Source organism: Athene noctua, chromosome 30, assembly GCF_965140245.1.
Source record: "Athene noctua chromosome 30, bAthNoc1.hap1.1, whole genome shotgun sequence".
NCBI classification, from domain to species: Eukaryota; Metazoa; Chordata; class Aves; order Strigiformes; family Strigidae; genus Athene; species Athene noctua.
The window spans coordinates 2,271,551-2,296,755 of record NC_134066.1 but is presented as its reverse complement, the minus strand read 5'-3'; the positions used below and the strand labels follow the sequence as shown (position 1 = coordinate 2,296,755).

Here is a 25,205-nt window from a genome sequence, read left to right as displayed (position 1 = left end):
CCTCTTCTCTCCAGTCATACAGTGTCCAAACTTGGTATCAAGCCACGGAGATGGAAACCACAGATTCACTAAGAGAGGAATTTTCTTTCGCCCTATTCCTTTTCTGCTGATCTACAGGAAATGGAAACAGCTAGATCCAAACATAAATGCGGACTTCCTCACTGAGCATCATAAATTACTGCAACAGGAAAAGAACCAAGACAATAGGACTGCAATCTCAGGAACCATTCACTCCTGCTACACCAACCTGGTAAATCAAGCCCGCTTCCAGAAATTAAACACTTTGTGACATTTGGTGTGCTAAATCCTCCCCGATAGCTGAAAAAAAACCCCACCCAAGAACCACAACCCCTCTCTACACAGATGCAAGACACAGCACTACAAAGAGAGCATTAGCAAAGCAAATGAGAGCTGACAATTTAGCTTGAAAATGGTGCTAGTGTTTGTTCATTCCTAGGAAAGAAATTACAAACACAAACACTTACTGCTGAGACATTCTTTTGGCCTTCTCCCAGCTACAACTGTTCAGTTGTGGCCTTTATTTATCTCTATCCCAGGCCAGGCACGGTTGTGCCTCCACACGCTGAGGAGGCCCTGCTGAGGAAATGGGAGTCTTGTCAAAACCCTTCAGCTTCTTTTCACTCAAGACCCCTTTTGCCATAAGGAACGGTGAGATTCTTGTCTGTCGCGATCTTTCCTACAGTCTCAAAAGGTGATGTCAGGAATCTTTAGGGTTTTTTGGGTGTTTTGTTTTGTTTTTTAAAGGACACATGAGCGAGCTAAGCTGCTGATTGCTGAAGCAGCGGAGGAACAGGCTCCCCTTCCTGCACACCTCTGCTGCAGGCAACCGTCAGCTCAGGTGTAGCGATGTCTTCAGCTTCCGCGGACAACCAGTACCTTGGGACAGACTGAAGCCCATCACCACTACAACCCAGTTCACCAGCTCCACACACCACCACTTCCCTCACCGCGCTACCCAAACTCCCTTTTCCCACCCCAACCAACACAAAGTTCTTGCTAACACCTTCGCTCCTCAACTCATCCCAACACATGAGAAATTTTCTCCTGCGGAGCCACCAGCTCCATCTTCCTGCTCATTTTCAGCGTGTTTGATGGCCCCGCTCCAGCCAGCTTCACAGAACAGGTTCTCTGGCCGGGGGCCGGCACTGGTGTTGCGTTGCTTCAGTAATTCCTCATCTCGCTAGCTAGCACAATACTGTTCCTCTCTTCCAACCCTCTCCTCCCACTCCCCTTAAACTTTTCTCTTTTCTGACAGTTTTAAAAGAAGAACTTGAAGAAATCAAGACACGGCAGGTCTTGCAAATACACAGAAGATGTGGACTCAGAGTAGGAAATAACTCTAGATTTATGGTTTGCAGAAACAAGATCAATCAAGGAGCAACGATTTCTCCTCACTTGGAATGCTTGGACAGTCACCCTGCCCGCAGACATCTCCGTGATGAAATCCAAGGCTTGTTTGTGATTAAACGAGGGTCCATGTGAGAAACAGAATTCCTGAGAAAAACGCAAAAAATGCCTTCTGAGACACCTTTTTCATGGTTCTCCTAATTTCTTCAGAGGAAATGAGCCTTGATCCTCATCCTGCAAATCCAACCTGGATGTTGCGACCATTGAGAGTTGCAAGAGAAAAGAAGAAGTCGGCAATGACAGAAAACAGAGGGGTTACAGAGAGCAGAGGGAAGCCCAGGGAGCTACAGCTGATCAGCCTCGATGTTCCACCTGTATTCAAATCATGCAATAGAGAAGCCTGAAACTTCAGGAGTCTCACCGCCCTGTGACGCCAGGCTGCTTTTTAGCAATTATAGTTGATGATCTATTCTAAACAGTGGTGCTCAATCAGTGCAAGGTGGTAACACCAGCTAATCCTGCTGCGCTCAGACAATACTCCTCTTTCAACATCCTTGCTCCCCTTCCCCCCATGGAATGAGAACACTGAATCATTTACTGTCTAACAAAACCATAATTACTACAGTGGAGAAATTAAGGAAAATGATCACGTAGTGCACAGCATCTCCCCAACAAAGCCTTCAAACACTTGACTGTATCAGGCAAAAGATTCAAATTTGAAAGCAGTTTTTACTTTTTTACTTTTAAAAATGTATGCTTTAAAAAAAAAAAAGTTTCTAGTATTTTATGCTAACAGAGAATCACGGAAATGCTTCTGGTACATCAAGCAGCCCCAAAACACAGACAGCTACTCTATTTAACAGCAAACACTGTAATAAGATTATAACAAAAATAAGGAAATAAGTTCTGTTATCAGCACTGCATCTGCCTTTCAGGTCTCACCCCTATAAATGACCCTGATGACTTTGCCCTTCTTGCCTTCATCTCTAGGCACACAGGACAGGCAACATCTCCATCTCGAACTTGCTCTGAAAGAATAAAGCCTGGTTTTGCAGAGCTTGATGTTGGATTTCCTGTCTTTGACCAGAAGTAGACACCAAACTGGAGATACTGAAAGCCAGAAGTGTAGCTGAAAGACCAAAATGGTCTCTTGTTGCATGCCATTTCCAGATAAGGTCTTTCAAGTGGGTTTGGAAGTGTTAGGTGGCATGTTTGAGAAATCCCAAACGAGGACGGTATGCACTTGAGCACTTAGGACTGCCTCAGTTATGGCCTAGGCAAAAAATAAGTATCAAACCAACGAGTTCAGCACTTCAGTAAAAAAATGTTGTTGCCACTCATTTATTTTGCAGCTAGATAATGTCTTTCTTTTATTTCCCGGAGGACCGGCAACTTCTGGACACCCCCAGCCCTGATGGTTTTACCATGACTTAACACTAGGATGTCCTCAATCCCAGGCTTCAGCAAGCCAAGAGAGAACATGTAAACCTTTCTTCTACAGCTGGGTGTTCAAACAGACTATACCTGTTACATGGTCTTGCACTCCTAACGCTCTTGGGCTATAACTTCAGCACAAAGCCCATGTTTGGAACAAGTTTAGACAATTGCCTCTTTCTGTCTGAGGCCAAATGATGATGCAGCTTCAAAGATTCCCTCCTCCTTCCTTCTGGTGAAGCTGTATATCAGGTTTGCTCCTTGAAGACAACACCAAGGTCTGCAAACTATACAGTCTTCCAGAAGAGAGTCACTGATTTCTTGAAAGAAAGCAAGGCTTACTCACTCTGTATGTCACCAAAAAAAAAAAAAAAAAAAAAAAAAAGTAAGAAAACCAAATAGAACAGGTTTGTGCTTTGCAGTTTCCCTTTAACAGTACCATTCTGTTCCCATTAAGAACATGAATAGGCTACTGAAAAAAACAGCAAGTCTCACAAAGCCGTGTTTGTTAAGCACAAGCATTATACTGCTACAGTTTCAGTCCTAAAAGTTTCACAGACAGATCAGCTCCAGATTAATTTATATACACAGTACAAGTTCTGCTTGGCTCCGGCACTGTGGGGACTCTGTTCCACGGTTTCGAAAATCTTTTTCTAAAGGCTTATGAACGTTGCTTTACCAAATTAAAACTATTTTAATCTCGACATTTATTATTTCAAAAGAATGCCATTCAAAATGAGGCTTCTGGGGCACAGACTGCCCCGTGTATGTGGCTGCTGCCCGACTGCCACGCTGCTGAGGTCTGGGTCATTTAAGGTCACAGGTGCACTTTACCACAAGCCACTTACGTGTGCCTTAACCCTTTGTAATATTTTTCTTGTTTTACCTTTAACCAAGAAATCCAACTATTGAAACTATAGGGAAGAATCTCTTAAATCTCACAGAGGCACTTCAGAGTTTCAGATGTCCTCGATTCACCCGTCTGGGCCCATGTCTTACGGGTAGGGAGCTCAGATGCCATATGTGATGCATCACCAAACTGGGTGAGCTGAGGACAGAGCGCAGGGTTTTTCTGTGCATGTGGGCAGGGGGTGACCGACGAAGAGGAGGTGTCACCAGATCACTTCAGCCAGAGACCCTCCCTTCCTCACAAAAAAAAAAAAAAAAAAAAGACACATATGGTAACTTCTCATCACCATTTCTGTGAAAATGGCACCATCCAGGGTCAGCAAAATGAGTTCTCAAAGGTTCTGCAAGACCGGGATGCTGGAAAATGCCTGGAAGTTTACCGGTGTAAATAAAAGAGCCTCTCGTGGATGTGCTGCACTTGTGCTGATTCTTCCCCTTGCCGCAGACATGAGGACGTTCTCCCACGTGGCTGCGCACGGTTTACACAGCGCCAGCGTGACGGGGGGATTCTCAGCGGGTTTTTTTAAAGGACGTCCCCAGGAAAGTTGCTCAAACGACCACAAAGCCCGACTTCAAGCCATACCTCTGGTTCATTTGTGTGCAAGAAGTGAAAGGCCAGAGACTCCCCATCCAGGTCCTCACCCGTGACAAAAGGACGCGCGATGCACTCGTGCATCAGCAGCTCAAATCACGCACGGGTAACAACATCTACCTTTACAAAAGGTAAAACATTTTTTAAAGGGTTCTAAAAGCTCTTGTAGGTAACCTTAAAACTTTTAAATTCATCACTAAATTCTGTTAGCCCTGATAACCCGACTAAATACAGGCTCTGCTCGCTGTCTCTAACGTCCGCAAGATACAACCACTGAAGTCAACTTTACACAAGATATTACGTTGCGAAGCGCAGCCATATAAATTTTACATGTTACCCATAAAACCAGCACATGCACATAAATAGCTTAATCCCATATACAAATAATAAATCTTGCACGTAACCCCATCCTGGGAAAAAAACCAATTTTAAATAGATACAACTTGTCATGGGGAAAAAATGCGTTTTCCCTTCTGAATGCTATAAAGGGCACAAACCCAAGGCTTTGTCACAAATAGGACTTTACAAAATCTATTCAAGGGAAACATTTTCATCTATTTTTAATACGTAGTCAATGAGAAGAATGTGGATTTAGATGTAGGAGCGCTTAACAGTGTTTGTAATACCAGTCCTGCAACAGAGCAACGCATTTAAACCTGAAACAGAAAGCGTCACCTACACGTACGCGAGAACCAGCTCTACTCACAATCCGAGCTGAGTAAAGCAAGACAACTCACAACGTATTTAAAAACCAGATGAATCAATTCTGCTCTGAATAATGCCCGTTTCTGACTAACCTCCCGGTCACAGACACCAGCAGAAATTCGCATGTGTTCAATCCTCAGCACAAACGCACAGACCTGGCCCTCCACCACTACACTGAAAACAAAAGTTTCCCGGGAAATGACTAAACTTTATGCAAGAGTAACAACCCTGTGATTCAGCACTTATTCAGTAGGTAGGTACATCGTTGCCTTCCTTAAGGTAGAAACTGAATTATTAGAACAGTGAGTGCTGATAACCTTCTCCTCGGAGTTGTCCGGCCAGCCCAACTACAGAAGATCACACGCACGTAGACTCTTTGCCGATGCCAAACAGCAGACAAAGACTTTCTCCACAAGACAGACCAGTGGGGACAGATGATTTTCCAAATCAAGCCTGGTTTTAACCCAGGAATAAGAAGAAAAGCACGCGGGCACCCCAAGAAAGCTCTCTACCTTGCTGCAGAACACTTCAGAGGCGTCGGCAGGCACCCACAGTTAGAAAGCCAAACGAGAGCTGCCCTTGGGTTTCCCACAACCTGCAGTAAACGGCGCTCGGTGAGGGGCCGGGGCTCTGACAAACGTGGGCATTGATTTAAGTCAGATGTACGAAGCTTTTACCCCACCCGCAGCCACCGGCGACACCACAGTTTCCAGTCCAAAGGTATTTACTGAAACCAGACAGTCCCTGGCATTTATTCTGCACCTCGGTTCCAGGGGAGGCCAGGCCCTCGCAGGGACTGTTTTCCTCTCGGCTCTCCCGCAAAAAAACCTGATCCTATTTTTCCAGCTTTTTGTTCAGCAGCTAACACAGCCACAAAAAACCATCAGAATATTACCAGAGTGAGTCTGCCTGGGATAAGATTAAACCAGATGCTACTACGGGTTTTAATACTGTGTGCAATTCCTAACGCCTACCCCTCCACGGCTCTCGGGTGCCAATATTTAATAATTCACTTGAAGAGATTCGATTTTTCTAACATAAGCAAACTGCCACAGGTATTCCCTGCTGGTAACTCTCCTCCAAATCCAACACCCCAGCAACACCTTGTCAAACCATCCCGAGGAGCAGCTTGGATACGTAGCCGATCTCAGTCCAACTATACCCAAAGTTGCTTTTGGTAATGAAATTCTAGGTTCTTGAATAAAATGCAAGAATGGGAGAAAAAGACGTTACGAGGAATTACTACCCTATCTATTGATCGAACGCAGTGCTCCTCACACGAAGTATTTGGGCATGGAAATGCAGCTCTGACTTCCCTTTAAACACAGTGTCAACAGAGCACTAACCTAGCTGGCGTGTCACACTGCACGGTAGCACAATAATTATGTACTTCCAGGTGGGAAAATGCTATTCCAAATCATAGTGCAATCAGCTTGGTGATTATGCATGATGAAACAAAGAAAGATACCTTGATGAAAGCATTAGCACTTAAAAGGTCACTCCCCAAACAAAAATCAACTTTAAAAAAACCCACCAAACGCAAACCCAACAAATCGCAAGAACGAATTTTTCAAAACTAAAGAGGCGAGACATCTACCACGACGTGTTTTCCCACATGCCTCCTATCCCGGTTTTCCCGAAGAGGCAGAACCAAGTGTGTATTCATAAGGACGTCACTGCTGTGTCACAGAAAAAAAGCAGCAGAGAAAAAGTGACGGCTGCTCAAGAGAGCAAAACACATTTGTTTTTCCCAAAGCAGTGAAATCTGAAACACAAACCACAGTCATTTTACAGCATTAACAAGTGCTTATTCTCGGAGAGTTACTATTAAACAGTATTAGTCACCATAGTAGGATTCCACTACTTAAAAGTTAAAGCAATACAATTATTAATCTTTTACCCAGCCTCAAATTAGTGTGCAACACCAGTAATTTGTCTGGCGGAAACTCCCACCAAGTGTACCTGACAAAGAGACAGCAGGCAGGCTCAGGGAGCAGCTACGAAATTTTTTTGGTTTTGCTATTCATTTCTTTCAAGCCTGACTAGTAGGAACTAAAGGACTTTGTTAAATAACCTTAAACCTGCCCTGCACACCTCCGCCCCAAACAGAGAACCAGAGCTGTGTTCGAGGGAGCGGGAGCTGCCCCATGGAGCGATGCTCGCTGCCTCCGAGCCCTGCCCAGGCTCCTCTGTGCAGAGAGCAGCCCAACTCCTCCGGACTGAAGAGCACGACCCATTCAAGCTGGTTACAAGCTTGGGAAACCAGATTGAAACAGAAAGAGCAGAAGCAAAATGCACTGTACAGCATGGCACAAGGAGCAGATCTCAGGCCCCGAGCTCAGTATGGGCTGTGTTCAGCCTCCAGTTACGTTTACATCAGCAACCATGGCTTCTTGAGGAATTTCACTGCTAAGGAAACCGTGCTGGCATGTCACCAGCAAGCCTAAGGAAACCCATTATTCTGTCAGCTGCAATGCTCTTTACAAGAAAGATCATGCAAGGAACGACTTCTGTTCAGGGCTCTTTCGGCATGCTAAAGCAGAGTCAACGTCTGCTTCAGAAGCACTTTGTTCAGAGGCTGGGTAGCAGGACGAGGCACAATCCTTCTTACGTGAAAGCCTTTAAGCTGCGTGGAAGATCAAAACAATGGGCAAGATGTACTGTAACGCAGCAAACACGAGAACCCTCGCAGCGCAGCTCAGCAATCCAGCCGCATGTTGCAAACCCAGCCCAAAGTTACTGAACTTAGCTCCTTCAGCGGAAAACACGCACCTCTTCCAGCACACCAACTCCTCCTTTCTCATTCTGCACACTAATAGCTCCTCAAAGAAAACAGCATTCAATTTTTGGTACAAAGTGGCCCTCGCTCAGTCTGCCTTTAAGTAGAAAAACAATGCTATTATCGTAAAGAGAAGAAACAGTCAATCTCAATTTGCTGGCCTTGCTCTGTGGGATTATTGCAATATCAGACAGAAATTTCTGACATTCTAAAACAGTAAGACCCTAACACATGTGGGTTTTTTGCCTTGTATCAGTACGTCACCACTGTCATAATACATTTCCACAAACCCGTGAGGACAAATGTCCTTTCTACATTGACACCAGCGGACCCTGAGCCTAAACAACAGGCTTAAAAGTAGGAAAGATCTTATTCGACAAGCTATCTCCAAACCCACAACTACCACTTACAGTGAATTTTCCTACTGTGGCGTCTCCAAGGGTGCAATGTCTCCTTTTCCAATTTAAATAAACTGAATTCTCAAATGTCTGACTTGTAGAGGGAAGGAAGTATGGAGAAATCGGTAGGATTATTTAAGAGCACACAGTCAGCAACTTGAGAAAAAGAAAGCAAACAAAATGAACAAAAGAGCTTGCAAAAAAATATATTGCAGTTACAGATGTGATTTAGTTTGAAAACTTAAAAGTCTTTGACAGCAAATTACTACAGGAATTATTTACAGTACGACATGCTTCCAGAATACTATGTGCTTATTAATAAATTTGTCACTGCAACCTTGTTAAAAAGCTGTTTCTGAGACCACATTTTCTCATCAAACGTTTACATAATCAAACTCTACGTGAGAAAACTTCTGTACTGTTGATTTTTCATTAGTGAAAAATAAAGAAGATGGTAATAGCAGAGTAATTACAACAAATGACTCCAAAACACCTTGCTGGAAATCCTCGGTGAGTGGGGAATTGGGGCTCTCAAAAAAATAAAAACCAGAGGATGGCACAAAGCTCCGGACAATCGCTGCTTTGTTTGAACAATGACTACAATCTCCGCAGCAGTCTAGATAGGGAGGCTGAGAAAACATCTCATCTGAGTCCCTCCCTAGGCCTACCTAGGCCAGCGTTTCTGTAAAGCTGCTTCAGTATTTGGACTCGCACAGAGAATTCCGCTCTCTCAGGGGTCAGCTCTTCTCGTGCCAGCAGGCATCCTCTCCGCAGGCCAACGACCAGTTCTGGCATGGCCGGATCTCCACACAAAAGTAACTCCCTTCTGGAAAAGCAAAGCTATCACCATGAGACAGATTAAAGCCTAATAATCTCACTGACAGAAGCCTCGGGAAGAACAAATTGGACAGCTTCCAACAACACTGTCTCCGCTTTAGAGGGCTGCAGAATAGGGACTGGCCCTAACACAATACGTATGACACTTGTAATATTAATGAGTCAGCCCTCCAACTCCACACAAGCGCTGAATATCAATGAAAAAGGAAACGTGTTTTACATCTGGCACCTGGCGTATCCGAACAGCAAGCAAATACTGCTTTGCTGGATAAGCAAACACCTAAACACAATGACTCTCCAACTCGTGCTCTTTGATTTTGACAGTTCTGCACTCTGTTCCCAGGCAGTCCAGAGGCATTTGATACAGTAGAAATAAACTCACGGGGGTTTATTTATAATAAAATGGGAAGAAAAAATAAATACGTTCCTCTAGAAATAACCCAACTTTCAGCAGGTAAATGAAAAAATCCTGTTGGTAAATTCTGCATTAAAGTATCAAAAGACGGAGTTAGCTGTAAACAAATTCCTTTAAAGAACAGATCGACCAACCCAGCACACATCGGCCAACTGGAGAGAAACCCAAACTGGTAAACAAAAAGGCCAGAGACCAGAATGCCGCCTGCATTTCCCCGTTGTTGCTTCCATCTTGAATCACAAACCAGGTCTGGGGAGGCTCAAAGCGGGACTGGGTCCTGGCTCAGAGGGCTGAAAGGCTTCAACTCCTGCGCAGGCCTAATCGAGAACGTTGCGAGCACAACACAAAACGAGTTTGTGTACTGAAGGCAGCTGCACAGAGTGGAAAAACCACAATCCATCTCTACACTGGTTCCAAATGTTTTTCAGGCCAAGTTGTCTCACGTACTGAAGGGCAACGTACCTGCGCCAGATCTGCCCTCGCGTCCTGCGCTCTTCACCTGAACAAAGCGTCTTCAACTTGGAAGAGAAGAAACTCGACGGTGAGTAACAGGTTAAAATTTCATGGCGTATTTGCACTAACAAGCTGCAATTTCTCAAAGATCAAATTTATCATAAAATGGGTCCAAATTTATGGAATATCATTTATATAAGCTTCTAAACACGTAACAGCAGCAGAAATAACCACGTTTCAGCCCTACCCGGGTGAACGTCGAACACCTCCCTGGTACCAAAACACCGGTGCCGGCGCTGCTCGCCTGCACGAAGGCAGCTCAGGGCTGGAGCCGAGAACACGAGCTGAGGACAGAGCGGTCTCTGCCATGGCAAAACCACTCTGTGATCTGGAGGGCGGCATCTGTGCCCCGCCGTGTGCGAAGCGGAGCGAGAGAACAAGCAGGGGCAGAGTACACGCCACCGAGGGCTTCCCCGAAACCTGCTACTCCCCACATCCATGGTTTCCACTGGAGAGGGACAATACACCCTGGTCTTTATGGGCAAGAAAAAGTATTCCTTGGATGTGATACAGTATTTGCTTGGCTGGGCTCTAGCTGGAGAAAAGGAAAAACTGCTGGATCTGTTTTATGGTTAAGTTTACGGCAAAGTTACTTACAGAACAGGATGAGCTTCTTAAAAGTATTTCAGTCATAAATAAAAAAAAAAATATAAAACCACTTTCCATATTGTAAGTTAATCAGAATGCTCTCTCAAGTTGTCCTCACATACACTACCACAGGGAAAAAAAGCCTGACAAATCTGCTAAAAGCTTTAAAAAGCCTAAATTAAATATTAATATTCTGAAAATTATGAAGACAGCACAAAAACGCAAGTCTCCTTTGCCACTCCAGTTCTGTATAGCCCAGAGCAACAGATGAAAGATTTCTTGCGAACACTCATGCCTAGATGGAATTATGAATAAAACAGAAAAAAAACCCAAGCTATGGCTGTACAGGTTGGGAACTGCAAGCTGGCTGAAAAAAAAATCAACAACCAGCAAAATGTAATCCACTGTAAACTAGTAACAACCATCCCCCAATTCCTTCCAGTTTAAGGATGCTTAGTTGGTCAGGTCTTCATAGCAACCTGGAACGACTTGCCAAAAGCTCCCCCAAAAATTTTTTAATTGAATGATGACATCAATTACTTAATTTTAATGAGCGAAATCATATTTTAATTTTTCATTCTGCAATAAATCAAAAGTAAAGGTGACTGGGCATTTTCTCTTAGCAATAACCAATCTCCCTCAAAGGTGTAAGCAGAATTACTTTAAATAACAAACTAATCTTTATTGCTTTATTTCCCATTAGCACTTCATTTGAACAGTATTCTCCTGGTTTTCTTACCATGAAAAAAACCACGTAAGCCCTCCAACTTACTCATCTAAAACAGAAGCCCAAGACTTTGAACTAACTGGTTTTCGCAGGAAAATATCCTGAAGCGCTAGCTCATTTCTCTGGGCACAGACGGAGCAAAATTTAAGAATACGTAACTCTGAAATGTCCAGAAAAAAAAAAAAAACCACAGACCAACAAACAGAAAAACCAAGACAAAACTTCACAAAAGCATCCCCTGAAAAAGCAAGCTAAGAATCGCAGAGAGTTTTAAACGAGACTTATCTTAGAGCTATTTGTGGGGACACAAAGGTCTCCGACTCCTGTTCGCATCACCCCTGTTGAAAAAAACCACGACGGAAGGCACAAATGAATGCAGGTGCACAGGGCAACTGCAGATGTGTGGCAAAGCTGCTGTTTCAGCTCCGCCGTACGACCTTGGCTAAGTGATCTGATGGCCGTGGCCTAATTCCACCCCTATTTCGCTGGTAAAGGAGACGGGGACTTTCCCGGCCTCTCCCTCTAACTCGCAGGAGCCCTACTGCTTCTAACACCTGGAAATCCTACAGAATATCCCTCCAAAGATCATCCTAACTGGAGTCTTGCTCCACTGGCTTACAACCCATGCCGGTAGCTGTGCTCTCTACTTTCTTGCTCCAGCATGATTCATTACCCATTTCCAGCCTGTTTTGCATCATTTCAGAGAGTTTACTTCCTCTCTGGTCACACAATCTTACGTTAACGTGAGATCCTCCACCGTAGCACACGCTAACCTCCCCAGCCTTACTCCCCAAGAGATCAAAACTTAACGTTCCCTTCCGTTTCAGCATTTCTCCTCTAGCTGATAACACAAAAAGTATATTAACCATCTGCTACTCTGCCTAATGGAGCCATAATCACTAGGTCTCAACCATTTCAAAGAGCACTAAAATGTTTATAAAAAACAGTGTGTCAATGTAATAATATTAACAGGGAAACGCTTGTATCTTTTTGATAAAATATTATAATCACGGCAGGCTTTGCTCTCAGCTACAAACAGAATGGCCTTTTTACGGCAATCTGAAGCACCACTGATAGTACTACACAATTTAGGGGGATGGGGGTGAGCAGGAAGGGCTAAGGATGTGTTGACAGCAGTAATTTAAGACAAGATATTCTGCCAAGAAAGAGAAACTCAAGAATTAAAGTCCAAATAGAAAGCTTGCAATTAAGCAGAAACTCTGAAAAAGGAGGATTGTGGACAACGGGCATCGGTTTGGATTGCTGCCTTCCAATTCATTCAGTAAAGACTTGTCTGCTGACTCCTTATGTTTCACGCAAGTAGAATTCATGCCACGCCACGCAATAGTCTCTTGAGAGAAATGATGATGTTTGGGAAATAAAGCAACCACTTCTCTTTAATATCCCTTGTACAACAGGATCATTTCTTCCTAAGCACTGAGCATTCTAGAAGCGCGACACAGTGCTGTACAAAAAAACTAGAGAAACAGAATGAATTCCTTGGGGTATCCCAGCTTGGATCGCCCTTCCAAACACAATGCCAACCGGCTTTTTCCACCTGGAGCATCCTTATAAACACCTTGTAGGCTGCAGAGCCTCAGACTCTAGTCAAGAAGCTCCGGAGGAACGTTCCCTCTCACCTTAACTAATTCTGGTGGAGGAAGACACAACAAAATTGCTCCCGGAACCCCAAAGTCACACTCAGGTAGCTGCCATCTCCTTGACAAGACTCAAACACACAAAAAGCCACCAACACGGGACGTGCCCGTGTCCTGTCACCGTCATCACAGTTCTCTGAAGCACAATACCTGTATCAATTGTGCTGGGCATAGATAGGATTGAATATTTCACGTTTAAAAGCTCTAAACCAAAAAAACCCACCTCCAACCCTAGCCCAGAAATGCGGCCCGCAGAAGTCAAGCACTCAACTGCACAGACAGCGCTGAACCCAGCAGTCCCGATGAGACTGGTGTAACAGCTTGAAATCACTCCAAAATCTCTTCATGCAGAGGAAAGGGAAATGCGGCGCAGATCTGGGAGTGAAAGCGGGCCCATTTCTCATTTGCTTGGCCGCACCGGTTTAAAATCGATGCTTATTTGACACTTGAGTTCGTCTCTGCTTTTTATTTCATCACACAGCAAGCTGAGAGTGAGGAATTTATCATATGGAGAAACCGGTCATCAGAGGCAGGCACCTTTCCCAGGGGTAAGGAAGGCAGCAGGGCCTGACCACTGGAGACTTCTCTCCTTGTGATCAGAGTGAAGTCACACACGGGCTCCGAGCAGGTCAACCCGAGACCGGTTTTACAGGCATTCTTGCGCAGAAGAGAGTTTCCTCACGGTTTAGTTTCAACAGATGGGTTAAGCACTACACTGACAGACCCACAGGATGAAAATCCTGAGAACTAAGCACAAGATCTCAGCGCTCAAACACAACAGCCAGGGCCTAAAGAGCTAATGGAGACTGACATGCAAAAGTGTGCAATCATTTCCATGCGGCTGCCTTCATCTTCTTTACATATGAGGCCAAGAAAGCCCCTGGGGCTGTACTAGTGCCTAAATGGGCGCAGGTTTCCTTTAGTCTCTAACAAAGGCTTTAAGCAATTGGCAAGGCGCCCCAGCAGAGCTGCCTTCTTCCTTTTCATCCGTGCCTCCATCCATAAGATAACGCGGGGCGGCTTTGAATTTGCACCCTGCACAATCAGAGGTAAAGGATATCACAGGAAACCCAAGTCAGCTTTTCCCCTCCATGAGGTAACTCCCTGGAACAACCAGCAGAGTCTTTTTCATTTACGTATCTAACAGTATGTAACACTTAAATAGCAGACAATATGTTCAAAGCTCAAACATTAACTGGTTTAGTGAGTTAAGACGAGAGATGCTGTCTGCAATTGCTTGGGGCAGAATGCGCTGAAGGAGCAGAAATCTACCTTTCAACTGGGAATCTGTGAAACAGCTTCAAACAATCCCTTTAAAACGTGGAAACAATCCAACAACTAGTAGCTTATGCCAGCGTGACAATAACTCTTGGAGACTTTTTGTCACGTTTCGCCCACAGAAAATCCAAGCTATTCTTAAATAACTATTCTTGATAGCAGAATTAGAGAAAAAAAAAAAAAAAAAAAAACCAGCTCTTACATCTCCCAGATCTCTCCACTTCACTAGTTCCTTTCATTCTTCCTTTCTTGGACTATTCTGCAGGCTATCCTCTCATGATGTCAAGTATTCAACGGCAATAGTGCTCATTTTTTTAAGGCTGTCAGCTCCTCAATCGAGATCCCAAGGCAGACCACGAGCAGCTGCACCAGCACAACCGAGAGGTTCTCACTGCACGGCAGGAGCGATAGAAAGTCGCAAACACGCTCTAAGCCGTGCCGGTGCCAGATCTTTCATAACCCGAAGCCAAACTCAGTTCTAATAGAAGACTATTTACTCCTTCCCCGGTTCTTCATGCCAAGTCTTTCCTTTTATCCTTCTGCCCAAATAGTTGTGTCTCTGCTGGAGGAGGAGTGTGCCTGCAGTGCCGTACAACGTGTCTGTGTCTTTCACACCATTTTATTGTGCACAGGAAGGTGTTCTGTCGTTTTAAACAAGGGAACACAAAGTAGTCATTACTTTCCGAAGAGAAGAGGCCAGGTTATGGCATCCTGCGTGGCATGGAGAACTCTGTCACTATCACCATCCTGCATGCCCCCCTACCACGACGTTTTGATGAATCCTTTTAAATCTCCAGAACGTGAAAAAAATCGCGTCACCTGTGCTCCAGGCTCAACCTAGGTGAGAGCAAGCCGCCGTAAATAAACCCCTGAAGCGCTGCCAGTACACGAACGTTTATTTCTACTTGGCTTTCCCCATCGGGTTCAACCTAAGAAACTGCTTTCCCATCCCAGGGAAATGAATGGATTGACTATCATGAGCTGTCACACCGCAACGCTGATAAACCGAGAAGGATTACTGCAGGTAAGCGTGCGGAAGACAAATCTCTACAACTCCTCTGAGCCAGGGGATCACATGTCACAGGCCACATAGAAAGCCCAAAGGAGAGCAGTCAGTACAAAAGCACAATGCGAAGCAAATGGAACGTGTTTGGACAAGAACCAAAACACAAACCCCAACCTCTGTTAAAACCCCCTCGGATTAGTGACAGGCACGGGGCAGAGGAGACTGCAGGCCCCCCTTTACAGGAGCTACAACGGAAGAATTAGAATCAGAGGAGGGAGGGAGGGAGGGGGGCAGAAGGGTCCAAATTTTCTTTAAGTCTCATCTGAAAAACTGCTCCGTTCAGATTTATTAAAAATCAGCTTATCCACCATGAAAGAGGGAAGAGAGAGACACATGCTATTAGGTAGGTAATCACTTACTAAGACACATGACAGTAATCATAATACATCAAGTATGATTGTGCAAGATGCAAAAGCTTTTCTTTACAGCTTCCATGCTATAACCAGATACTACTGAAAGTGTTTTACCAAAGCTTTCCACAACGAGCAAGGTTGTGATACACAAAAGCCAAAGGGTAATTACATCTTCCTGTTTGCTGTTCTAGCCCGACACTTTTTTAAAAGCCTACTGCAAAAAGAATCACCTTGAAAGCCTTCCAAGGCAACACCAACTCCAAGGTTTTGTATTTTTCTGATTTTGGGGAAATACGAGAGCAAATTAACTATTCTCTAGCGCAGGCATCTGTGCCTCTGGTCAAAATTACTAAAACAACATTCGTAATTCTTTAACGCTGATGGTGACTAGCCCTACAGAATTTTTACATGCTGCAACTTTAAAACAGGACTTAACAAGTAAAGTGTATCAAACCCAGGAATAACTAAACAGAACAGCAATGTTTGTTCAAGGTTTCTAGGTGTGGCTGCAGCCAAGACATAATAGGATTATTTATATCTGACTCATTTGCTTTCTCTTCATCCATGATTCTCCCTGTTTGGAACTCAATAATTGACTTTTTTTCTACACCGCAAGACTTTAAAAAAATTCAGAATATTTTTAAGAAGGCCTCGAGAATTTAAAGCAGAGAGGAGAAATTCCACAAATACAGTTGGTTTGTATCAGTACGTGTTCCGCTGAAACACAGCACCGGTCACAGCTCAACTTCAGACCACCTGAACACGTGGAAGAACAGGCAAACTCCCGGCACAGCACACAGCCACCCGCTCGCCGGGTGTCACGCTGCAGATTTCAGTCTCTTCCCCTGTGAGTGATAACGTGCCCGCACCTACGGGGCAGATGATCTCTGATCTGAGCCCGGCTCTGCCGCTGCTCCGTGACCGACTCGCCTCACGTCTGTGCATCTCAGCTTCCTGTCTGCGAACTGCAAATAACACCGCTTCCCCCTTTTCACCGCAGGCACTTCCAACCCCAAACTGCCTAACTAGGGAGGTTTTCGTTCCAATTACAATAAGAATTGTTCTTTTTTTTTTAATCCACAAGGGATCACTTAAAGTTTCTGCCCTAAGAATAAACACAGGTCTCAAAAAAACATTCACACAAGCGCTCTGAGATTTACTTTTCCTAACCCAAGAGAGGCTTCAGGCTCGTGTTGTTCAGTATTATCTTCAGGATTGCCACAAAAACTTAAAAAAACCACCCTGTATCAGAATAATCTATAGTTTGGATACCTACAAATGCTGTCACTGCTCATGAAATGAAGTAAATGGTTCAGTAGTTTTTTTAAGAAACAAAGCTTACATTCCTAAAAGTTTAATCAATTGCCCTCTCCGGCTTGCCAAAGTTCACAGCTTTACAAAACACAGAGCCGAGGCGCCTGTGCTCTCCAAGATGGAAAAGAGTAAGGTGCTAAGAGGTGAGAGCATCTTGAGCCAACACCGCTGCCAAAGGCTTTGTTATGAAACCAGGGCTGCAGTTCCCGAGGACGCAGAGGAACGTACCTGCCCTTCTCCAGCTTAGAGACACCGCACGCGCTCAGCCAAAGCAAACTTCTCAGCAAGACCCTTCTCCTGCCCCACACACCAACACCACTGCAAGAAGCCCTGCATTTAGCCAAGCAAATGCCACCAGCAGCTTGCTACAACCACCTCTACGGCACATGTAACGACTTTTTTTTTTTTTTTTAACGCTGGAAATGGAACACCTTTAATAGGCATTTTCCGCTTATATTCGATTAATAATTAAAAAAAAAAAAAAAAAGCCAGCGTAGTTGAATAAGCTGCAGATCTGTTTTATTCCTCTACCAGAGCCACTGAGGATCAAGGACCTTTTTATCTCCCGCTCACATCACCTGACTCTGCTCTCCATCCCATGGTGAATAATCACAGGCTGGAATTTGCCGTGTCACTTCCCAGCTCTTCGGAGTAACTCTCCTTCCCCTTACCACGGTGACAATGCACATTGTGAGCAGGAATGACAGCTGCTGCTACGCAGCACAAACCCCTGCTAGCTACACATCTTCCCTTCTTGTCAGAGAGGCACAGAGTGACCTTTTACAACTGTTTGTTAACTTTGCTCATACCTCTTTCTAGAAAGTAAGCAGAAAACTTCAAAGCGTCTTTGCCCTCCTCAGGGTTTCTTTTGCCTGGTCAGCTTATCTATGTGATCATTGTTTCCAGAGAAGCACACGAAGCTTCCACAGCGGGTAATTAGAGCGCAAGGTGATGATGAAGACGCAACCACTAGGCAAAGAAAACAGCCTTATCAGGACACCCATCCTGACACGCAGGCGCTCACCGCTGGTCTCGGCGAGCAAACGGCAGTTGTTTCCAGAAAAGGTGCTTCATATCGAAATGGCTCTTTATATCAAAGATTAACCAGTGTAGAACGGAGTTGATGGATTAAAGGGATGGGTGGGACAGCGGGCAACACAAACCCTTCTTTAACCCACCCTCCCCTGACCACCCCTTGCAGAGCAGCGGCCGCGCAGGTACGGGATGAAGTCACACGCGGGACCTGAAACCAAATTTTCCCGCGGGTGCTTTACCTGCTGTATCATCCCCATTTTCGATCACATCCTTCCAACTCATGGCCAACCAAATGCTCCGTCACAACTTGCCCCGTTTGTACATTCCAAACATTGCGCTTGTGTAACCCCCCAGGAGCAGCTTCTCCTCCCCTTCCCGCTCCCAGCGGCGCAGGCCAACCCCCCCCCCAGCCCCCCCCAGCCCATCCCTGCAGCAGTGGCTCATACGGAAAATTGTTAGTAGGAAAATACTGATTCTCAGCTTCCCGTACTGAAATTCAGCAGCTCGGCGGGAGGAGCTGGAGGCATCCCAGGAGGATCAACCCCCAGCGGCACAGCGGGCTTTGTCTGCACGACGGGGACCTGGGTGGCTGCAAGGACAGCGACGTCTCCCCTCAGGAGAGGCAGGGATAAAGCACAGCTTCCTCCAGCAAATGACCTACGCCGCTCTCAGAGAAATTTATGATAAATTTGCACTAGAGGAACACCAATGTTGCTATTCCCAAATAAATTTTCTTAACGCAAAGTGAGCTGCAATCTAGAGAGAGAGGCGCTAACTCCTCCTCCCTGCAATCTACGCTTTAGTACCAATAATGGGAAGGTTTAGTTCTCAAACTCCTTTAGGACTAAGGTACAGGAACGTCATCCCTGTTAAGAGGAAAAGACGGGAAAAACATCCCAACAATCCCTTTCCACCGCTGCACTTGAGACCTGATGTTTGACATTAGTCCTGATCCCAGAGGCAAAATGGGAGTGCTTTATCCACGCAGTTAGCCAGCTCCCACGGCTACAGCCATCCTCAATGGAATGCATTATTCCTGCATTAAAACATATGTTTTTCAAGGCAGCTAGCCATCCGGCTGTTCTGAGAGAGAGATTACAGAAGACCTAATTTTATCAGGCAGGGATACAATTCTCCTGGTTGTTTTTGCTCCCTAGGGACACGGAGCTGGTGAAAGGAGGTTGCCTGACTGCTGGGGAACAATTCCGAGAGGCTCAGTTGCTGATCACCGAGGCAGTAACTCGCATCCTGGGTTCACAAAATAGACTAATGTGTGCCCCGTGGGCTCCCATGGCCACGGAATCCCAAGTCCAGAAAGACCTAGTTTGTACCAGCAATTCTCAAGTCAACAAGAATTAGATAAAGTTTATGTTGGCAGACAAGTGCTAAAACTTTAAGCAAGCTGCTTTTTTTTTCTTTTTCTTTTATTCAGTTTAACTTACACTAAACAAAACAAGGCATTTGCTCACAAGAGCAGCAAGGAAAGTGAAGTTACTATTACACTGACTATCTTTGGTACAAACATCATCTCTCCAGCCTGTTTATTGGAAGTGGTGTTTCAGAAACTCTCGGCTTTGAAGTTTAAAAAAAAAAAAAAAAGCAAGCTGATAGAAATAGACATTTTAATCAGAAAATATCCAGGGAAGAGTAACAACCCAGCACTGGCCAAGATTATTCAGAATTAGAAATACAGGTGTGAGGCTTTTCCCAAGACTTTTCATCAAAATGTAATGGGAAAATTCGTGTAGCAGATGGAACGCTGCTGCCTGCAGAGCATCCGTTAGCTATAAATCACAGTTTCCTCACACATGGTGCAAATTTAAGAGTCTTCTCTTCTAATTAATAGAATGAGACATCCTGGCTTGGTGACTCTTCCCTGATTTCATAAGCTCTAAGAAAAATTTTGGACTGAATCAACCTCAACAGAGAAATGCTTCAATTCCTCTTATTAATCCGGGTCCAAAAAGCAGCTGAGCAACTGACTGAAAGATTCAGGAAATGCTTGTTATAACTTTGTGACACACAGTTTAAAAACCATTTTAAGAAATTATCTGAACATTGTACTTGAAACAAATGAAAACAGGATACTGTTCAGCTTCTGCTTGCACCTCTGGGACTTCTCACCATTAGTTCACTCTTTGGCTTCTGAAACTTGGCCACTGAATAAACATGATAAATCCAATGAATAGAAAGCTTCATGACGAAGACTAATCAGAGAGAGGGAATCAGGAAGGAACCATCACCCTTTCCACAATGTTACCAGTGAATCAGAAACACGAGGGGTTCTCCGTGTGCTTTCCTACGGAGCTCCAAGTATTGGCTACGTGATGAGTGATCCAGCTCCACGCCGTTCTAGCTACCACCCATCACATTTACTACTTCGTATTTCATGCTGCAGAATTTAAAATAGAAAAGTGAAGATCAGTTATCTTGGGCACCGCAAAAGCAACACCAAATGTGGCTTTAGCGCAGATGTGTCAGGCTAAGAGGTCTGATGAACATTTCCGGCCTGAGTATCCAGCTGAAACGGCAAATCTCACCCATACTCGAAGTAGTAAGAGTAAGACAACAAACCAGGAATCATTGCTACCAGATGTCCCCTCCACCCAACTGAGGAAAACTGGTTCTAACTCCAGCAAAGCTTCAGAGTAGCAATCAGGGAGGAGGTGGAGGCCTCTCTGTAAAGCCTCTAATTTCCTCCTCCCCCCAAGGCGAAGGGTCAGAGCTGCAGCTTTTAAAAACAGCCCCGAACTCACTCATCGTTTCCTAAATATGAAAGAGACAACACAAAAATATGCACATTCTTTAACTCGCCTGGTCATTCTTTATCATACCAGCCTGGATGCTCCAACCACCTTCCTTTCCTTCACCGTATTTACATGCCTCAATCATGTACCAACAGTAAATCTACTCCCACTCACAGCAGCCAAAATATTTCTTTCAGAATTTGCGTTTTAACTCGCTCTCTCCAAGCCGTTAATCGTTCAACTCATTCTGCTTTGACCATCTGCACGGCATGAATTTGTGATCGTCTTATGGACGTTCTGTTTGATGCCCTGGCGACAGATTTTGTTACTTTGCTCCTCTTGGTCGTGACTCGAGTTGTGTTTCCTTTTCCTGTGAGACACAGATGTCGCAAGGACCCCGTGCGCTACCACGCTTGCATCACTTTTTCCTGCTTTGTAAAGCTTAAGAAAATACAATATCATCTGAAGCGAAGGCTCTCATCAGAATCTTTGTAAAGCCAAACGAGGCAGGAATGATCACCTCGGAATTTGCGTAAAGAGCTCTCGACAACGCGCTCCAAAAGGGTTTTTATGCATTTCAAAGCACAGCCTCAGACCAGCACCTTTGTTGGCTGCGTATAGAAAGACTGCGTCAAAGCCATACAGAGATTTCTCAGCAGATTTGGTACCCATCAGCTCTCAGTCCTGCAGGTAAATTAAGGAAGCAACATAAAAGCTTTCCCATTACCAGTTTTGCCTAATGCAAGGCTTGTGGGTGAGATGCTGCATAAATGCACAAAAACCACCTGTAAGTCCTGCTAGCTACAAGACAATCAGATCCGACTTGCTCGTGTTCATCAGCTCTTCTTCGAGCTTTTCCGTGCTCTAGCCGCAGTTCTGCTCTGAACTGCAGGGAAGAAACTGAAGTGAAACCCTTCTGCTCACTCAGCAAAATCCCCACAGCCAGTTCTTACTCGGGCAATTACTTCCTTTGACTCTATTTAAATTCTGTGCTTCAGCTACTTCATCTCTAAAAAAAGATCCTCACCTACTTTGATAGGTGCCTGGCAATCAAAGAATGAAAACTGAAACGCACGATTTTTGAAAGAACAGGAAAATACCACGATTCCATAGGAAATTTTCGAGCCAAACAAAATAAAGACTCTACCCACTTGCTTGAGTCAACATGTTTTCTTCCAGTGAGGTTCTATCCTATTTGGCTGGCCTTCAGTCCTGGGTTTCAACTGTTTTGCTGATACTACTTTTTCCACGCGTGCCGCCGTCCTCGCTATTTCTTCAGCTTCTGAAAATCCTAACACAAAGCTTTGCCTCCACAGGCAGAGCCTCGATTCTTCAGTAAGAGACAATCGGCTCTAAAAGGAACAAAGGCAGGTGCACGAAGCCATTCACAGCAACACCCACACAAAATCACAAACCAGACAGCCAAATGTACGTTTAACTAGGAAAAGTAAACAGAAACCAGCTCCTTCTGCACATGAAGCAAGAGCAGTGACATGATAACCCTGTCACATAACCCAGAAGCAACTCAAATTCTGTTCAAGGCCTGATGCTAACGGGGGAATTCCTCGTTACTGCTGGGTGGAGTTCCCCCCTCCCCTTACCTCACACTTCCACAGATATCACAAGCTGAAGTTTGCTCCTTTAGCAGTGAAAAACATCCGACAAGACAGAAACCGTCGTCCAACAACAAAAGAGCAGCCAAAGAAGCTCTTCAGGAGCGTGCTTCACCCTCCTGGAGGCAGCACGGCCTGGGGGACAGCCGGCCCGCTCTCAGAGCAAAACCTCTACGTCGCCGTCCCAAGAGCGAGCTTTACCGCACAGGCAGCGCGACGGTCTCGCAGCGTGCTCCGTACAAAACAAACCCACCGAAGGGGCTGCGTGAGGACCTTCAAATCTGGTTAATCCCGAGTTTCTCAGCTCTAACGAGGCAGCTGCGACGAGGTTAAGGTGAGAGGAGCTGCTTGAAAATTCCACCCCACCAAGACATCCCCAAGCTGAGTGCTGAAGTGCTTTAAAACGGACGTTTTCAGCCGAACGCTGGACAAATTCAGACATTTACCTGCAGCACACGCTGCAAACACTTCAAGAAACAGCCTCGTACAGTAGATACAGAGTCACCTTCACACACAGCTGCAGTTCAACCCCAAGGGTGTAAAACTGAGCTCCCTTACTTACAGAAACCTGAAAATGGGGGTAAAAGTCTTCTTTAAAATTAATATCCCTGGCAGTTTTACTCATTAAAAAGAAGCAGATGCAAATGCAAAGACAGCCCTTCCCATCATTAGTGATGCATCATGTGGGTGTTACTGACAGATGAAGAAAAGCACTAGGAAGAAAAAAAAAAACCAAAAGGGAGAAAAAGAAGGAAAATCTGAGTAATGAGCAGGTTCCAGGTTTCACACAGTTCCATGACCCAATTCACTGCTTATATACAGTTACTGTCATTTTAACATTTTTACTTAGGGGCAACGACACTGATCCCTTCTGTAAAGGAATGAGATGTCTCCAAGTGTGATGTTTAAGATTTGGGTGTAACGTACTTCACGCTGATGGAAGGCAACTGAATTCTTATCCACACTTGGAAATAAATGAGTTAGACTGTAATCTGGCTCAGGCCAAATAAAGATACACGATAAAAGACTAGGAAAAAAATAATAGAGAAATGCAATTTCTGTTAATTAATAAACAATTACTGTTTCCTGAAACACACGCCACTGTTTTGCTTAGGCATTTTAAGTGTACTCGGGCATGGGACTACTGTAACCTCCCCGCTGACCACAAGGCTCAGCAAGGAGTAACCCAGGGATGGCAGAGGTGTAATTAGTCCTGTTGCCCTGTCCACACAGATTGCTCCTGAAGAAACTCTCATGGCTCACCGCTGCAAACTGTGATTTCTATTTTAAGCACACATTAAACTAATCCTGCTCCACTTTGCATCCTACTTGCTGACACAGCACCTTTCACGAGCACAACGCCAGGTAAGATTTTAAGACTCTATTTCCCCCGTATCGTTATAAATTCTCTGCACTGTGGTGGTTAACGGCAACACAGCCGTGCCTAAAACTCGCTGTGAGGCTCAGCACACAACTTGTTTACGCTCCCAGCCTGCAGCCTCCTGCACCTGAAGGCCCCTTGCAAGCAGTGCTGGGGTTCCCCTCCCCGGGAGATCCCACTGAGGACGGAGCAATCGCCCAGTTCCTGCTGTCAGGGGCCCGGGGCTACCTGTGTGAAGCTGCTGCAGGTGCAGGTCCTCTCCTGCTCCAAAAGCGAGGTGTTCCTACCCAGAAAACCCGACAGAAACATTTACATGGTAAACAGTCAAGCCTAGAGACAAATAAAGCTGCAACAAAGGGGTGGGAAAAAAAGGATCAAGTGTTCTTATCTGAGCAAGAACTAATCGGTTAAACACGAAGCACTGCTGCCATTTTTAATCAAATGCTCCTATTCAATATTGTTTACTATAAACAGTCCGTAGTTATATTCAGTCGAACAATGCCCACATACGCCTTAAAATCTTTAAGCTTAAGCCTCAAACCAGGGCGTATTTTTCAAGCCCTACACAATGCCATTACCTCACTGACTCACCCGGCTCCTTCACAGGTCAGACCTCAGTTATCGCAGCTGCAAGATACTGTCCACTGCAGCTCCAAGAGCTGGGGACGCAGCCACGCAGAATTCTTTGTACTCATGGGTTTTTTGACAGAAAAAGTGATTCGTGCAAACAAATCCTCAATATGGGCGTTAAGAAATCTGAGTATTAAATCCACAGAGGCGCAGTGGATTCAATATTCAGAGAATTACTTACATAAGACAGAAAACTTCACAGCACTGAAGTTTTAGCTCTTTGAGAAGCTTGTTAAAGATCAGCGTGAGGTCACAGATTCTAGCAAAAGGATTTTTTTTTTCCCTTAAAGTTTGCAGAACTGTATATTACAGGGTCAAACTATAACGGGCTTTCAGTATCACAAGAAGCAGGTCTCGGAAAACGGAAACAAATGCTTAAAACATTTTGCAAATTCTTAAAGAAACATAAAAAGTTATTTCTTATTACATTTTGAGCAACACAAGAGAACGTTCTTCAATTCTTTGTTAACGTGGAGTACCCGAAAACCAAACACCAGATAGCATTATCACTTTAATGTTTACAGAAAGTGTATCTGAAAAACATTTGACAAAAAAATTCCCCTCAAAACCAGCTATCATTAGAAGTTTAACCACCTGTGATAAGAAAGCACTACCACGGCCTTTTCATCTGGCAAAATATTGAGCACTGACCAGGAATGTGGGCAGCGAGGGACGAGGGAGCACCCCGCGAGGGACGAGGGAGCACCCCGCGAGGGACGAGGGAGCACCCCGCGAGGGACGAGGGAGCACCCCGCGAGGGACGAGGGAGCACCCCGCGAGGGACGAGGGAGCACCCCGCGCAGTGAATGAATTCCTAATCTTCAAAACAGTAAATAGGTCTCCTGATACACTGCATGTTCTGGGA

The 25,205-nt window shown here is 44.9% G+C and overlaps 1 protein-coding gene across 2 annotated transcripts in view; it reads right to left on the bottom strand.

Moving 5' to 3' along the window:
• DIP2B (disco interacting protein 2 homolog B) overlaps positions 1–25,205 on the bottom strand; it is a 68,174-nt gene that overhangs the window by 41,862 nt on the left and 1,107 nt on the right. The gene's annotated exons all lie outside the window — the stretch shown is intronic.